Source organism: Dreissena polymorpha, chromosome 8, assembly GCF_020536995.1.
Source record: "Dreissena polymorpha isolate Duluth1 chromosome 8, UMN_Dpol_1.0, whole genome shotgun sequence".
Taxonomy (NCBI): Eukaryota; Metazoa; Mollusca; class Bivalvia; order Myida; family Dreissenidae; genus Dreissena; species Dreissena polymorpha.
The window spans coordinates 3813933-3832774 of record NC_068362.1 but is presented as its reverse complement, the minus strand read 5'-3'; the positions used below and the strand labels follow the sequence as shown (position 1 = coordinate 3832774).

Here is an 18842-nt window from a genome sequence, read left to right as displayed (position 1 = left end):
AAATACCGTAGTGTTAATGTTGTTATTGTTGTATTATTTTTACAAATGTTTCATAATGACAAGTGGACAACGCGTGAAGACATTCAAGAACTTACCACGTCTTTCTCGAAGTGAAACTATTCCCAGGTCGAAAAAGTTTGATTTGAACATTCCTGCAATATAATAATAACGGATCAACTGTTACTGAGTCATAAAGGTAAATAACTTTGAAAGTGTAAATCATAGTTTTATCACAGAGAACATGTTATTGTGTGGAAATTACGTCTAGTAAATAGAATCCAGACAGACTTATCCTGAGAACTTTGAGGTTTCTCTAGACTGTACAAATCATTCAATATTTAAGTGTAACTGGCTTCGTTTAAACATTTCCGTAACATTGCTTTTGACAAAGTTCAAACGATAATTAAGACATGCGTCTATTTGAATTTTTGGATTTAAAACTTTCGTGTGAAGTCCAGAAAAAACTTTTCAACGAAACAATATTTCCCCAAACCCTTAATCAAGCCGGGATACATAAACCGTTGATGGTAGCTTAACATTAATGTGTCAGTACATGTACGTCGAGCTAAATAGAAACAAGCCTGTTTTTATTGAAGTCGTCATTATCAAACTTTTATCGTGAAAGTACCTGTTACCGAACAGCACCTAATAACCGACGTTTTATTTTGGTTCTGTATGCACATGCGCAAAAGTGCGCATGACGACACATTGATTAACAAATGGTCGCACATGAAGTCCATGACCTACTTGCCTACTTAGCTTGAAACAAATGCGCCGAAAACAGGTTAAAGGAATGCATTTATTGTTATTTACACCGTTTTATGTGTTTTTAGCTATTGCTTTTTGAATGCATTTATCAAAACGTGCATTTACACACCAAAAATAATATTTCCGTTTGCAATTTTGATTGCAGAAGACACAGATTTTTTCGCCGAGTCCGGGTCACGTGATATTCATGTGACTTGGTATATACTGGAGTAGTATTTATGAAGTGTCGGGTAATAGGTCATGTTAACATCGGCCGCCAATTTGTTTTGTCTGCTAGAGGTGACAATAACCAGGGAATCATTGTTATGAATTCTTGAAGGTAGTTTGCTGGAAAACTTTACAGATAAATCATTCAATGATTGAACTGTTAGTCATTTGTTAAAACAAAATGTTTTTGTCATTGTACGTGTTTCAATTCTAAGGTAATTTAACGTAATTTCTTAGGTGTTCGATAACTGGTTTGTCCACCATAATATCCATTTAACTGTACATGAGAAAGCTGTGACCAATAATTTGTAATACAATACAAACTGAAATAATTGCATTATGATGTTCTAGTTTTTTGGACAACTAAAACATATTTTACCTTTGAACATCTGCCTTGAGAGGTCTTGTTTACTGAAAAGCCCATACCACTTTTCAAAGAACTGACAAAGTTTACACCTATCATTATCTGCAAGACGGTGTCGTGTGTCTTCGATAAACTGTATCGCCTGTTGAAACTCGACCGAAGGAAGATTGTTGAAGAATCGTTTAAAAATGTCCCTGCAACACTCGTACAAATTATTCCTCACCGGAAGCTCGTTCATTAGTATGTAAACGTCGTAACAGGCGTCGCAAAACCTTTCAACCAAACTGTGGGCCCAGCAACACGATGCATTAAATTTTTTAAACTGTTGTTTTGCTGTCCAGATCAGTGCTACGCAATTAATTGGCTCGCTTGATGATAACTTCGACAGAGCCATTGTCTTCAGTTCCCTGAAATTAAATTTAAAATAGTTCAATTGTTAAATTTGTACAAATGGTTATCATACACTGACATTTACTCTTAACGGTTGAACATATATACAACATACGACACAACGTAACAAGAATGATTAATGACGTCTTAACGCAGGATATTTTGCATACACAAGGAGCCGTATTCAAAGTAGTTTTAATTAGATGAAATCAGTTTAGTTACGCCAACGTTCAATTTATTGTTTAACAGGTTTATCAAATTCAAATGCCCACAATAACTATGTATACAAATGAATCGTGCTTTCCGCTGAAATATAATACTTAAACAAGTGTCGATGTAAAGTGGCAGTTGTTCAACAACAAAGGTAATCTTTGTAAATCAAACTGGTATTGAAGGTCTGATTCAAATGCATCCTCAATTCAAACAAATATGTAAAGCAAGCATCTATCCATTTGGCTCACAACCTCAAGTTTAAATTTCAGATTTCAGTAAAAAAAACAAAACACTATCTTATCAGTATCGCTTGCAAGAATTTGAATAGAATTTATATTTGCGCCCATTTGCCTCTGAAGTTCATTCATGTCACATTAAAGAATATACAACACAGTAAGTGGTTGATACTGTCTGGCAACAAACCTGTGCCAGACGTTTTATTGGTTAAAATAAGTAACCAAGATATACAGATTTATAACGTATTAAACATGTGAAATGAAGTTGGACGACCGCCGTCCAACCAGCATAATAAACAGTACACAAATTAAAATATTGAAAACAGAGGCAACTGTACCAAGGAAAAAAACCCACAGGAATTTAAGTATATTGTTTGTCATATTTAAGGTTGCAGCCAGTAAAAACATTATACACACGACATTTTGATATTGATACTGGCGAATTTCAGGATATTACAAATATCATAATATTAATATAATGTTTGTAGGACGAACACAATATGAACACTACCTAATGTTTTTAACCTCAAAACAATGCACACTAAATAATAATAATAATAATAATAATCAATATTTATCTACTTGTGTGTATTTTGTTTGATGCCCTCTGAGTATCTTATCGGAATCAAAGTATGGTATCTTATATCACTCTAAACCATTATGCACAACATTGCGTAACATTGTGACGCAGAACGCCGTTTAATTGTGCAATTCATAAACTTAACGACCTCGCCGTTTGATTTGTACGTGTAATCCAGTATCATTTAATACACCGGTGACATTATTCACAAGTTTTTGCACCGCATACAATAGTCACATTTATGATATTTACTAGTTGTAAAGAGTGTTTAGTTCCTTTTGTCTAAATATCTAGGAATAATTGAACATCGTTATAACGAAATAAAACTGATGCTTTACATTGACCTTATAAAGATTCAGATTCCATCCTTAATCATTCAATAAGTTTTTTTATTTGATAAATTAACTTTATCGTACAAAACCAGCTGACTTTAAAAAAAGTACTCTATTGAAAACGTTTTTTGTAGTCACATGTATGTTATACTTGTTTTTGCAAAATGTATACAATAATAATACACATTCGTTGCAACTGCAACATTTAAACAGTTATTTTAATACATACAGTTCTGTTATTACCTTAGTATCGTTATTGATTTGAACATTATCAAGAATTATACAATATACAATATATATGTCGATATATACACCTAATTAAATAAATGCGATTAGTTGATTGGAGGAAAACTACAAAGATTGCAAGTAATTGCGATATTTTACAATTAATTAATAGACAAAACTGTAATCAACATGATTGTTATAAATATTTCGTCAATTCATGATAAAGGAATAAGAACATTTTGAGGACAGTTTGTAAAACATTATTAAAGTTTTTAAATTCAATTCAAAATAGCAGCACAAATAGCTGCATCAGATACATTTTGTATATATTGTTCGCCGTAGAATGGAATACACGTCGTTGTCATTCTGTATGGCTGTATTGTATTAAATACATTTATAAAACAATTTTGGAGAGCATTTTATGATATGTATTTTCTTTAACAGGTGTTGACTTTACGCCATCGTCTTTTTTAAATAACCAGCACAAACTAGTGTCGACATTCACCAAACTGCAGCTCATATTCACATGTCACATATTTGAATGCCCGCAACGTATGTAATTGTAGACTTTGCACATCTTATCAATCTACTCTATCATTCAAAACAAGTGCGTATCATTGTTAATAGAGTGACACAAGATCTCAGAGAATGCGTGTTTTTCTTAAATTCATGATCGTTTAACTATATTTATGTCTAGTGTTGTATAATTAACTCCGTTGATGTAGTTTATTTTATTTTTTGTCAGACGATACATATAACAGAACATATTGAACGAGTATGCATCTTCTGATGTCTGAAAACTACAAATATAAATCAATTGCTAGCTTTGTGCAATGCTATTAATCTTAACTAAGATCAGAACTGAGTCAGTCCTAAGACATTAAGAATCAACATCTGCAGAAAACGGTCACATAATTGGTATATATCAAGGATTAAACTATCGTGCCTGCAATTATCTGTACCGTCCTTTTAAAATAAGGAAACGTTTCTCTTGTCAACGTGTGCTGTTCATATTTGCATCTCATGTTTCAATGTGTGGAGTACGATGCGATTTTTCATTCACTCAATGCTAGTTTGTTCGTTTAACTGATTACAGATTATTCATTGTTATCGCTCATCGCATGGCAAGGGCGTGTATTTATAATACTGCTGGACAGTTATGTCGCCATTATATCTATATTTCATAATCTCTTTACGAACTTAACATCGAAAATATCAGTCTGCCTTCAGAATGCAATACCAAATTTAATTCAAAATTTATTGTTATCAAGATTTATAGTGTGCCTTCGTGACATACCTTCTCAATGATGAACGGCTAGACGGAAGTTTATTCAGCTTATTTAAATTTGATCACAATAATCACTTCACATATAACAGCATAAGTTAATTATCTTAGTAAAAGAATCATAAATCAGCGCACATGTAAAACTCGTGTGTGTTTTTTTCAAGGGGTTCGTATTCAACATGATACATTAATTCGTCTAATGCAGTTGATTTACATTTCTACATTTCGTTCAAAACAAAAACAAATATTTTTTTAATGTGGGTGCTATTTTCAATGAGAGATTTAAGTAACTCGTCGTATTCAATAAATACAAATGTTTTACACGCTGATGTTTTTGAGTAATTATGTGAATGTTATATTCATATATGACAGGCATGTGGCCCAGGGGTTTGGCAAGTTTTGATTTTGGGGGCATGATTTGAAAAATAAAACTTGTAGATTTCAATATGTTGTTGCATCCCATATAGTTAACCGCTTAAAAATTATTTCCGATGAAATTTGTTTAAGTTCTTATGGCGTGACTAGTTTACGAAAGTTTTGTGAGTTTACAGTATATAATATAACTTATTAATATGGTAAATAATTAAATTACATAAATTATATCCAGAGAAAACTACTTGCTCCACTTCTTTCATAACAGAAAACCGCATAGTATAAATATAACATCTTTACAATACAAAACACTGTTATAGTTATGCTCGGAGCTGTGATGTTCGGAAGTCATGTGATCCATCCGCAGGGCAGGAACAAATATGTGTTCAATTGTTTTGTTTAGTTACTGCTTAAAACTAATATTATTCCAAATTAAAAATTTTGTTGACTAATTAATGGCATGATAATGAAATGCTTTTCTCTTGAATTTAGTATAGATTGTTACCGTGAACACCTCTATAATGCATGCGTTAAGTTTAAAGATTTATTGTAACGAATCGAATTGAAACGAGTACATGTTGTTTTTCATTGCCTCAAACCAATTGATATATTTATGAAATCCGAAAACTTGTTACAGTGCTGTATGCACGATTTGATTTTATAACATTTTTTTTTGTATGGGCGGATGTTTGCCATTTTAACCATTATTGAATAACGTTGATCCATATAACATTAAGGTAAAGGAATCAAATGCATTCGTTATGGTTATGAATGCGCATTGCAGGTGGCATTTTATAATATATATTAAAGTAAAAATTGTTATGTAACATTATTATATGTATTTAAAAGAAGAAAACAGGTGAAAAATAATTGATTAGGAACCAGATGCATTTAATAATATGAGTGAGAAACGCGGGTCCTCATTATTTTGTTAACGATATGGCGTATGGCGGTAATGTAAAATAAAGCTCATAAAATCATCTGAGCAGTCTAAAATTATAACATGATATACTTGCTTTAATTAGGAATGAAAGAGTTTAAACTCATACAATGCTGGAAACCATTTGAATGTGGTGATATAATAAATAGTTTTTTTACGGCGTAAACTGTGTTAGTCAAGGATCGTGTTCCCTGCATATGGTAGGAGATGTTACCTTTTAATAAGTTAGTCCACAGTGAGGAATTTCATAGTCATGAAGTATGGAATGTTTAATTAGGATAGTTCGGCTTTGCGTAGCGTGTGCCACATTTCAATAGTCACTCTATGTTTGAACTAAGTACAGAGACAAGATATATAAGCTTTACATTGTCAAATAATCTCTTAGATCTAAGTGAGACATATGTCAATTATGAACGCATAAGTTCCATTAAATAGTGTTTCAAAAGCGTGATATATAAAATTATTGTTCACATACATAGTGTAGTATTTATTATTTTAGTGTCTGTATTCTATTTCAAGACAGGTCTAAGAAAAAATAACTTGTCCGAGGTGATCCGAGGTGAGAAAAGTCTTCACTTCTTTATATTCTATCCAAAAACTAGTTTTTTGTTGTGGAAAGAATAATCAATTGTATGAATTGAATAGATAAAAACAGTTACGCTGAGTCGTTTAAAGCGGGTAAAGCTTTATTTATCTTTACTTGGTAGGCATTAAGCCTAAACGTTGACATTGAGCATCCGTCTTTTAAACATGACCCTGTTATATGGCAATTTCTCTGTTTGTAAATCTATAGCAATGGTCATAAGTTTCGAAATTTTGGATATGTTGAATTGTAAAATTCTACTTTTGCTAAAAGGTAATTTCTAAGACAAAATTAATTAACATTTGAAATCATAAAAAATCCTTTATTTATATTGATTGGTTTAGCGAACATTCTGTTTTCTCAATTTCATAAAAGATAAGACTTCTTGTAACGGCAGCTACATGCTAATGCACATGAATCTTACAACATAGTTATCAACAAACCGCTAAGTATCATCAGTTTAAAGCGAAAAGTGAGTAATTATAATAAACAAACCATGCACATTGCGATAAGGCTCTTATCTCACATTATATCAGTTTATTGATTTATATCTTTGACAATCGGATGGCCAACTAAGGCATGCCACAGCAATTAAGGGATTTATAACACGAACAGCCCATGTTTTAAGATTCGATGTCGTGGTGACACGCAATATTTTCATGGCGCAACCATGAGTCCTTCTTCACCTGTAAACATTCGAATAACTTCTTTTGGTATAATATTTGGTCTGCGGTTGAATCAGTGTTTAGGCTAGCGACCTAAATATTTCAGAAAGAAAGATTTTGAAACAAGTTTGTATCCCTGATGACCTACAGTAGCATGAAATGTGACCGAGTCGAGTTGAACTGCTTTGAAAGCAATCACTTAAGAATACTGTATAAGAAGTGCATTGAAAATCTGCCAAAAAATTTAAGCGATTATTATATATTTTAAAGCACGCTATGGAGAAAAAGAAGTAACACGATTTCTAAAAAAACACACACACTAACGCGCTCTTTTCGAATTGTTGGAACTGTGATTTAATAACGGAATAATTTGATTCCGCATGAATAACATTTTACATGATATACAATAATTTGTTAGGATACAAAGTATCTATTGCATTTCCGTCCGAAGTATTTATCGTTTTAAATATATGTGCGTCACAAAGCATTAGAACACATACAGGAACTAATGATAACTTGGAATGTTGAAACGGCGATCGCCTCTTAATTCACATATATTATTTGTGTTGTTATTGAATATGTGCAACAAAATTTTCCTTCTTTGCAAATAAATCATCCCCAACAATATACACAATAATCCATTTTATGTAACAGTACAATAACGCAAACCGTCCGTTACAGATAGTATTATTGTTAACTAAACATTCACTAAATATATAAAAGATGTTATTATAGTTTCAAAATTGTGAAATTGCTCTGTGAAAAATACTCACGTTGTTCAGGTTTAAGTCTATCCGCAAAACCACTTTTTCAAGCAAGCCAAAAACAAACCGAATATCTTCTTCGTTTTCTTATATAGGCCACATAAACACGCAAATATTCAACTTGCTTGAAAATCCCACGTCACGTGATATAGTATCTCTCACGACAAGTCTAATAGAATTATCGGACTAAACGACCTCTTGCCTTGAAAACGATGAACGGTTTAATGATAGTAAAGATGATTTCAACTAGATATAGGTTACTGAAAACGTACTATTCGACTCGTTTGTAAATAATGTTAAATTATTACAAGCCCGTTTCAAGCCGGGTTTATATATCAAGCAGTAAACATGTGTCTCTCGATATACCGACAGCCACACATCTGGGATCCCACATAAGAGCTCAAACAATTAATGACGATATTTGATTAAAGGTCAAGCACACACTTAGACGTCGAAAATTAAACTGCGACATATACAGCTTTTCGCATCTATCACACCGCATTTCATTCAAACACGATTACCATGTCGAGACGCATATCAACGCTCTCAGATTGGTATAATACGGCAGAGCTTTCCAGAAATGTAATATTATCCTTCAGCATGTTGTCCAATAACAAGATAACGGTATTAAATCGAAATTACCTTTTGGACTTTCAGAAAAAGAACAACACCTAACCACACTCGTACATCATGCGGAGATAGCTTTTAACGTGCGTGAGCTATGTCTTTCTTTTAAAGTACCTCTTTGAGGTCGAAGGTGAAAAATGTTATTTACACCGTTCACCCTGATTATAAATTTAAAATAACACATTGTCATAATTCGGTTACGATATGTTGCGTGCATTCTTTCACATTTTCTCAGATGTAAATTTAATTCTAAGTGGTAATTTCTCTTGAGGCCTGTTAACTCCTGGATATGATATCCGCCTAGCGACCGGGATATCATGGGTTCGATTACCACTGTGGGAATGTTCGTTAGATCTCCCACAAAGACACCAAGTACTGGTTCTACCAAGGGAACGGAATCGATGTCGTTTTAATAAGCATGAGGCTTTCTATGCAATCAAGCTAAATAAATACGTTTACATATTCCCATTTGGGTATGTAACAGCTTTACAGTGCTGACATTACCTTGATATTAAAAGGGTAATTTACAACAAAACATACGTCGCCCTTTTAAAAACACAGGCTGCCTGTAACGTTTCGGTCCAAATAAGCATACCTTATACAATATGAAAACATGATTTGCATTCTTTTCAATTTGCTCGACATTTTTCCACACTAATCTTGTTCTTCCTTAATTTGTGTAAGGTCGTTCGGCTTTTCAGGTTTCCATTGTGACAATTATTTTTCTTTTTGTGTGTGTGTTTAAGAGTTGTCTAAATACAATGGCACTGCTGTTATTTAAATAACATTATTCAACGTAACGTTTTGTATGATTACATGATTATTCTAAATGAATAATATCTGAGTAAAACCATATGTGAATGTAATGTGCATGAACTGTAATATCAATACAACTGGCTTATTACACAACTTTTATACGTTGGAAATTAATTATCTATTATGTTAAGAAGGCGAATAAGAAAACAATGTTTGTAATTATTTAAAAATGGCTGAATACTAATATTTCATTGCTAATCGGATGTCATAATCGACTAGGTCTTAATCGTGAAATAAATAATAAAACTGTAATGTTGACAAGCTTACCAACAGTTCGTTGAATAGGTTTGTCCGTGTTATTCTTTAATATCATGCATCGACTTATAAGTTTAAATTTCACAATATGTTACCTTCAAATCAATGACTCAAATGCGCAAAATGACGAAACTTTATTTACTTTTGTCGTTCTCAAGTTTCCAAGTCACGTTGCCGAGTACTTGAAGATAACTGGGATGTTTATGAAACACCGAATATGACACTTTACTACTTGCTCTTGGTTGTGGTTTTGTTCAACAGCCGGATAAAGTTTAAGCAAAGTCGGTAAACCCGACAAGCGTGAACAAAACTTTTCTCAATAACTAAAGCATTTACTTCAGACCCATTGTATCAAACATTGCATAGTGGCAGTACATCAGTTATCTTTTTGTGTAACTTGTTTATTAGCGCCTTTTTTATTTTTATGCGGGCATAAGACAATACTTCTTTTAGATTGAACACTTTGATATTATACATGTTAAAATATGATTGTTTTGTTATTAGTTCTCATTCAATAAACACAACCATTTTGTTTTATAAACTCTCAGGAGATTAATCATTTTAACTTAAGCTCTCGATTACATACACATTATTCTGTAGAAATACAATTGCGTTGAACTAAATGTGCGAAAAGTACAAAAGCGCACAAAGTGGCGAGTTGCATAGCTCAAATATTCTATGATTGTTAAAATTACAAGACATAACGCTCGACTTTTCTTTCGCTTCAATAGTTTCAATTAATAGAATGATGGACGTTTTCTGTAAGTAAACTGAACTATGAGATCTGAAGATATATTTGTGAATGCATCTCGCTAACAGTTTTGTAGTCTTACATTTATGACTTCAGATAGAAATAGTAACGTCTGTTGTTTTTTTCTGTGACAAAGGGAATGTAAAAATAATTAAAAAATAAACGATAGTGTCGTTGATATTTTCATATCAAAGGGATATACGTGGAATGATTATAACATTATTAGATCTATGGACAGGATTGACAATATTTTATCACCAAAAGTGACTTCGTGCTCTTTATCGCACATTAAGGTAATCAGAATGAACGGTAAAGAAACGCACAGCTAAAGCCAAATCAAAGAGAACACGCACATAATCCTCTCCTTTACACTTTACATCATAATTTGTCTATTACAATCCTTAGTAAAAAATGAAATACGAATACGGAGGTTCTCTGTTTTGTTTTCCAAATAAGCAAAAATAGACCAAAAGGGAGTCATAATTGACACGTTCTTACATAGTAAGGCCGTGTAGTATTATTGTGAACCAAATACAGCCAGATTTGCTGAATGAAATTTCAACAAAAATTAAGTCATTTATAAAAATTGAATTTAGTCATCTAAGGGAGTAAATTAAAGCTCTCAAGGGGTGTTGCTGCAGTTTTGCTGATGTTGTCCATTTAATAGATTTTGTTCGAAATTTACATTCACGTTCTATATACAAATACTATATGAAAAATGAAATGAAAATATAGGGTCATCAGCCTTGTTTTGATTTTATTCACGATAATATAACCTGTACTTGTTCGTTTAATCTGGACAATCACTAATTGCGTCAGACCAATTAATAATCTATAATAGGCAACATATAGATATTATATAAGCTGAGATACATACTATACCATTTAATTATGTCACACAATGCCAAAAAATGGACAACACAAGTGACATTACCAAAAAAAAACGTCAATTTTTACTATTTAACCACATACATAGAATTTAAAAAAGGCCTGTTTAATAGATTTCCGCGAAACTGCTCGAATATGTTCCTCTAAATGTTGTCATCATAAAACAAAATATATAAAAGGGGGTCACCGCACTTTTAACATGGACTTTAGTTTTTAACCATCCTTACCATCTGTGTAAAATTGCATAAAATACAGCAATTAGGCAAAACACAAGGACCGGTACAAAGATTGCTAGAAATATGCATAAACATTAGAAATTTTTACAATCTTACTGGGATCACAACAGTTTATCAAAAAACACAATATTTAATTAAAAAAAATAAGACCATACAGTATCAAACGACTCAATAGTACAATATTTGGTCACAACATTATTGATTGAGTCAAAATTGAAAAGGATCAATACTGTAAAGAAATTCCACAAAATTAGCCTTTTAAAATACCTAACATACCTATGGTATTTTGATTATATTTGTAATAGCTTACAAAACAAATAAGACCTTAATTTTAGATGTAAATGAGGCATCCTAACTTCAAATGGTTGTTAATTTATTTAAAAACAACAGTAAATGATACATTTTGATTAGTAATGCTATCACAGAAAATGAGCAAAGAAAGTAAATAAACAAACTATAGACTGCAGAAAGGAAATAACACTTTAAATGCTATACAGGAAATGTTCAGGACCCTAAATTTATTACAAAAGAATGGCATGAATAGTTTCAATACAAACAACGATCAACTTCCAGACAATACTTATCGAGTCTTTACGACTTAACTTTTTTCCCTCAGGAAGTTAAATAGTTTTTGAAATATTTTAGTATTATTTTGTCACTCTTGGTTTTTCCCAAAGAGTTATTTCCGACAGGAGAAGTTTAAGTTCACTTTTTCCGCCTCGTTTAGCTGCTAATTGAAGGTGTGCGAAACACAAACCACTGTTGGCAATTTTGTCTGCAATTCCTTTGGAAACAATGTCATTTATTTCGAGTTGATTTAGTGTTTGAAGATATTTTACATTTTTACATTGATATATGTACTTAACAAATGCTAATTGAAAAGAACAGCAGCGCTCTAAAAATTGATGGTCTGTAACACCAACAGTTGAACATAACTTCTGCAAGCTTTGCACATCACCCAAAGCATTGTGAGCAGAATACTGTTCTTTGAGAAAATAAGGTTTACTTGGGAATATTTTTCTTTTATGTGTTGCCTTAAATAAAGAAAGAGTGCATCCATTATGTCGATGCCGTTTGCTAGTGTATATGTTATTAAATGTCCCACAGTTCCGGTACATGACAGATGGAGCTGACCCAAACCCATATCGATTCTCACAAATTGTATTTGTCAAGTTTAATTCGGAATCACACTTGCAACATTTATTTAACTGCTCAATAATATAAGCAAGCTCCACGATTATTCTTTCAAATGGTATGGATGTTTCAACAGAAGTCTCAATTGTAACTGTCTCTGACACTAGTTTAATATCTTACTTATTGCATCCGAAACAATCGTATCCGGAACTGTGTCATTATGTTGGACTTCGTCCGTTGTTGGTCTCCTATCTGTCAACCAGGTCTTCATGCCATCGCATGACAAAACTCATCGTTTTAAACGTTTTTTTTTGCGGTACTAATTTGCCTTTTCTGCGCGTCACTATTAAACGTTACGTTCACGAAAAATAATTTCAAGAAAATGTATACGGTTTAAGATCCGCAATCCGAACAAGTACAACAAAAATCGGGCTTTGATAATAGTGTTGCTATAAATAGCGGTTTAATATACTTCAGCAACACCCATTGAGTACTTTTAAAAACAAACAGCCAGACCTTTCAGAGGCAGTAAAAACATTCAAACCTATAAATAAAATATTATCTTACTTAGTAAAGCTGACATTGGCAGGTGCAGCAGAGTTCTTTAGATAAAGGCGGGATTGCAAGAAAACTTTATAGCAAATTTATAAAGATTGGAGCTCGACAATGGTTGGATTTAGCCAATACTAATATGACTTTCGCGTGGAATGGCATATGCATCTAGCCTGCAATATCGCTATGAACTGCTTAAAAAGTTAGATCGCTGGATGTAAGATATAATATATGCTTCTCGACCACTCGAAAACAAGAACAAGGCGCTGACATATTTGCGAAAGGGCAATACTCTCAACAGTCCGAGATTGTTAGCTTCATAAAGCTTAGCAGATTAACTGACTCTAATTAGGTAGGCAGTAAAAGTATTATCGAACATTAGTAAATATAATATAGAAAAAATAATGTGACTTTTTACGTTTTGTAATACTTTACTTAAGTTCTCTTACTTGTATATTTCTGGTACCATCGTGATACTCCATTTGTTGTTTTAAAATAGTATGTAACCGTTACCATGTTCAGATGAGTCACATCCTTACTTGAAACGAGACCACAATACAGTTTATGTTTCTTTATTCTTTAAATTGTAAGTAAACAACGTATTTCTTATTTATCATCTGGTTGTTGAAATTTAGTATAATTTTGTTTACTTCTACCACCAAAGCACCCCTTCCAGTATATTCATTTGTGCTAATACGCACATTATATCCAACAGTGTGTTCCATTCCGATCCATGATAATTAAACCCAATATCATGCATTGCCACAGTCTAGTAGTAATATTCATGGTTTAATGCACATGACTGTATCTTAGTTCAGAATTGTTCATTTTAACCGGATTATAACTTTGATCACTCCGGAATACACATTTCACTAACAGCATTATGTATTTTACATCTCTAAGAATCCAGCGCAATATATGCATCACTGGTGTAAGTTTTGTACATATCCTTTGCTGAAGATAAACCCAATGCTCAGGTTAATGTGTGCGTGGTACATCAGGTAATTTTAACAATCTGCATTTGCACAGACACGTGTATTGTCTGAGTAATATTAACCCGAATCAATACGGGTCGAAGTGCGTAAATATGTGCGCTTCTCATGTTTAACTCAACGTCGTTTTTGTTTACATAAAATGATATGCACTCTAACTAAAGATGCACGTGAACTTACGTTGTATTGTCATTTCATTAACCTTAACTTTTCTCTGTGTTGCTTTGTCGTGTGAACATTTGGATCTTTCCCATTTATATTTTAAATACTCGAAATCTAAGGTCAGCATCGATAGACGCGATGAAAGCAATATAACGGTGAATGTCAACTGACACATGCTTACAGTATTAAGTGTTTTCTGTGATAAGAATTATACATGTCAAACGTCTTGGAACAATAAGACCGTTGTTAAAGCAAACATATCCACATTTTATAGTTTTCGCTTCGTATGGAAGTTTGTTGCCAAGAGTGAAACAAAGCTCGATAATTCATTATAATCAGCGCATTTAAGAATGTGTCGAACGCCACTATTTCGATCTTAAAAAAATGGTTTTCATAGACATATATTGTCATTGTATCTTAATAATGTTTACCTAAATACGTTCAGAGTAACGTCAGCATATAATGAAAGTTTGATTTATCTACTGACAAAAGGTAAATTAGCAATACATTTTTACCAACATTTAATCGTCATTGAAACATCTTTTCTAGGCCAGAACACGATGTGATGACCTAACGTCACTTTCTAAATGCAATAAACGCAAACACTAGTCATAGAACGACTATTTGGTATGTAATGAAATGTGTTTTACTTGTCTTAAGATATCCGTCTTATTACAGGACATTTTATAATCAAATGACATTTTCAGGAGCAAATTTGTTCGTGACATGTTGTAATATTTTGTTATAATTAGTTATATATATTTAGGTAGCTGTAATGAAGATAGCTTTTTGAAGATTTAAGAACAGCGTGGTTCTTTAAAAGTCAAAACGGTTGACATGGGAAACATGGGATTCGGATCAACAAATAATGAATATGTTGCACTTAATTCAACACTGTTATTTAAACGATCACTGGCGGTTGCCCAATATTTCTTTAAAATACTTTGTGATATGAACGCAAAATTGTTGTCATATTACTAATGATTGTTTGATGAACAGAAATTACCTTGAAGATTAAGGCTCATAGAAGCAACATGCTATTATTAAACCATTACATTATATTATTTAAACATGTTGAAACGTAAATGGAGGCTCAGCTTTGCAACTCCTCCATTTATATATTATCAATTAAGTATGCACATCCTCTTAGCATTTGCAATTTGCAAGAGTACGTATGCTGACTTTAAGCCGCGTAAGTTTATAGGGGAGTTTCAGATTTAAATATTTTTAAATAACTTTTTAGATCGAGAGATATGGAATGAAAACGCCAGACAAACAAGTGAACATTCAGTACTCAGGCGCCGTTCTAGTTTGTTCAAATAAACCCTACCGGATTTAAAACTGGCTACGCTCAAGGGTTTTTGTTTTTGGGGTAAAAATGTTTTGAAGGATACAAGTAACATTTTTGCTTAATTGTAAGCCGATTTTCCCCCGTTCAGATACAGCAAAACTGAGCAATTAGCAATTATGACGCGAATGACGCGGTACAAATGTATCAGTTTCCGATCACATGATTCAATCAAGATTCCATGCCTGCTCAATGTCAGTGTTAGACAATAATTATGTCTTTGCGGTTCACGGCATCTAAATAGTGAATAGAAGGATTGGTTTTGTAAGCTGTCTTTTTTGCGGTTTATGCGACCAGGAAGCTTTGTTTCATGTTAACTGGGTCGTGTGGCTCAGTACATGTTGGAGACGAGTGCTTTAGAATAAGGTTTTTGTCAATTATCTTATCTCATGTTTGCAAATACATTAAGTGTCACACAACAAAATATGTGCAATTTTCTGTAATTGTTGCATTGCGGTTAAACATTTTTATGACTAAGCATATTCAAGTATTCGTATACTATTGACATAATCTGAATGTAATGTGTTTTGCGTTGTTGAAATGGTTTCAATGATCGTTGAATACGTTTAAAAAAGAATTAGGTATTAATAACAAAGCCTACACATGTTTATAAATCGTTATTTTAAAGTGATTTGTTCTTCGTTTTTGCACTGAAGTATTATTAACTATTAACGCGGGAGAATCATCAAAGCTACTTAACGCTATTGGTGCAGGAGATACATAGCTTTGTTGATAATCCCGTGCTGATAGACGCCAGCTTGAAACTTATTGACTTCCAGAAGTTGATTATAATGCCGTTTTAACTTCCAATAAAAGTCATTGTTGTTAAGATGATCATACTGTTGTGAAAAATGGCGATATACTGTTTCACTACTTCAAGTTAGTATAACATTCTAACTGCATACAGACAATGCAAATCTGTCCAGAGTCGATGTTAGATAAGTGAAGTTGAATTTATAGAAACGATTATCTAATTTCATGAACAACAATAGAGCGAGCTCATAAGAATTTAATGGGCTGAACGCTTTTTGTTTCGATAATCAGTGAACGGTCATATTCAAAACTATGATACTATGGAGATATTTATATGAGATGCGTCGCAATCGTACTACGGCACAACCTCTTCAACTTCTGTTTGAAATTGCTGTGCATTCTCCATTTAGCCGACTTGAACGATTGTAATCAGAGTTTAACACACCCATTTCTGTTCAATTGCAACGTGTAACACAATACGTTATTACTGTGGTTTTACTATTTAGCCGACGTGAAAGATTGCTATTAGAGTGAACGAATGTCACACCTTTTAAGGTCTTAATTATGATCTACTATACTTATTTGCAAAGCACTGAAATGTGGTAAGATAAATTATATCTGGAACTTTTGGTTGTTGTATTGATTAAATTATTATACTAACCCCCAGTGTGAACAGTTATTTTAAACAATAATACTCGCGACAATTATGATTATCTTCCTAAATGGAACACAGCCATTCTCGCTTTAAGACAATACATACTAATAGGGTTTGTAACTATATGATGGCAATTAGTTGACTAAACTTGCATTTATTTATTACTGTCAAACAAATATAGACCAACATACGGAATGATATAAGACCTTTTTGTCTTATCCTAATAAACTCGAAAGAACAACTAGCGTGTCATTAACATATATATTTGCTGACAACGAAAAGCGTTAGTTAGTGTTCAATATAACACAATGGATTTTTTCTAAAATGAAGATTGATTTTCAGTTATTGATAGTAACATATGTATCTGTTTGTTTATGCTTAGCGATGAACTATACAAAATTTACAAGGATTTACCTCAATTTGCTCACTAGCCTGACAAGAAATTACCAATTAAATGGTATGCTTTCTTATTTCAAAATAATTTGAATTATTGGTTTTTATCGTCATTATACTGTTTATCATAAAATATTATCAAAAGCAAGTAAAGATAAATAGCATACTATGACACGTCACACATACTTATCAGAACTAAGTATTGAATTAAAAAATATTGAAATAGTAAAAATGCCTCACCCTTTATCATTTATATGGGGTATTGAAAGAGTTATGACCAGACCATATGTAGGGTATTAATTTAACAAATCACTGCTTCAAATCAGACGCCTACCTGGAATTTTCAGATAACGGGTTTTCGTTGCTTTCTAATCAAAGTCATACACATTCACAAATTTCATGTCATTCTTCTCACATCGCTTTTTTGAACATGACCTTTAAAGTGACGTTGAGGCTGTTTAGCAAAACCATTATGTTTTAGCATGACCTGTAAATATAATCTAACTGATATGTATTGTATGTGTTATGGTAAAAAACATGTTATTCATTAGCACATCAACGAGAAACGATTGAATTTAGGAGTTGTTACTTTGTGACAAAAACTGGAATGTTTATAAAGTATGTAGTTCATGACGCAATAGAAAAGTATGAATTAAAAAGAGGTTAAAGCGACAATCTTTAAATCCGTGGGGCATCGGTTCGAGTATTGGTTCAAACTTATTTTCTCCAATTTTAACATCCTATATAATGTTCTTGTAAGTATTTCAGACCTGTAAAGATCCCACTTTTAATGCATCATTTTAGGCATTGCATGACAAATGCTAAAACAATCCAAACCTGTGAATAAATTGCTATGAAATAGAGTGTCAAATATGTTGTTATACTGTCTGATATAATATAAACTGTTGATCATGTCATGATCTCGTTGCTGTTAACGAAATATTTGATATTGTGATGCAAATAATTAAATATGTTTTGTCTTTCAGCGCAATTGCGTATATAGCAACTGTATGAGACACGAAGTGATCCTGTTGATCTTGAAAGCGATGTAGTAGTCTCGAAATGTTCAAATTTGGTGGACAAATAAATAATCTGTGACGAAAACATTTGGGTCGAAGTAGGTCTTGCTTCTTTCCTGTTGCACTATTTTTACCTCCCTTAGTTTTTCATTTGCCAAGTAAACAATGTAGAGATGTCACTTGTAGTTCACACAGTAGGTTGATATTCCTGTTACCAGTGCCTGCTTAAGCATTTGTAGGCCATAATGAATATATTGAATACAAGTGTTTTTATGAATTCGGCTGGTTTCTGTGTTTGTTGAGGAGAAATGCATGATCGGCAACCTCCGTTGAGTAC

At 32.7% G+C, this 18842-nt stretch overlaps 1 protein-coding gene across 3 annotated transcripts in view; it reads right to left on the bottom strand.

Moving 5' to 3' along the window:
- LOC127841575 (uncharacterized) overlaps positions 1-18842 on the bottom strand; it is a 46946-nt gene that overhangs the window by 13260 nt on the left and 14844 nt on the right. Inside the window, exons 1-3 of one of the 3 annotated variants that reach the window (XM_052370497.1) lie at positions 13633-14204; positions 1355-1746; positions 96-152 (exon numbers count right to left, since the gene is read on the bottom strand). The gene's annotated coding sequence lies outside the window, so the exon portion shown is untranslated. Of the gene's footprint in view, positions 1-95; positions 153-1354; positions 1747-7933; positions 8197-13632; positions 14205-18842 lie in introns of those variants that run through there. The other 2 variants (XM_052370496.1, XM_052370498.1) reach the window with 2 other exon arrangements.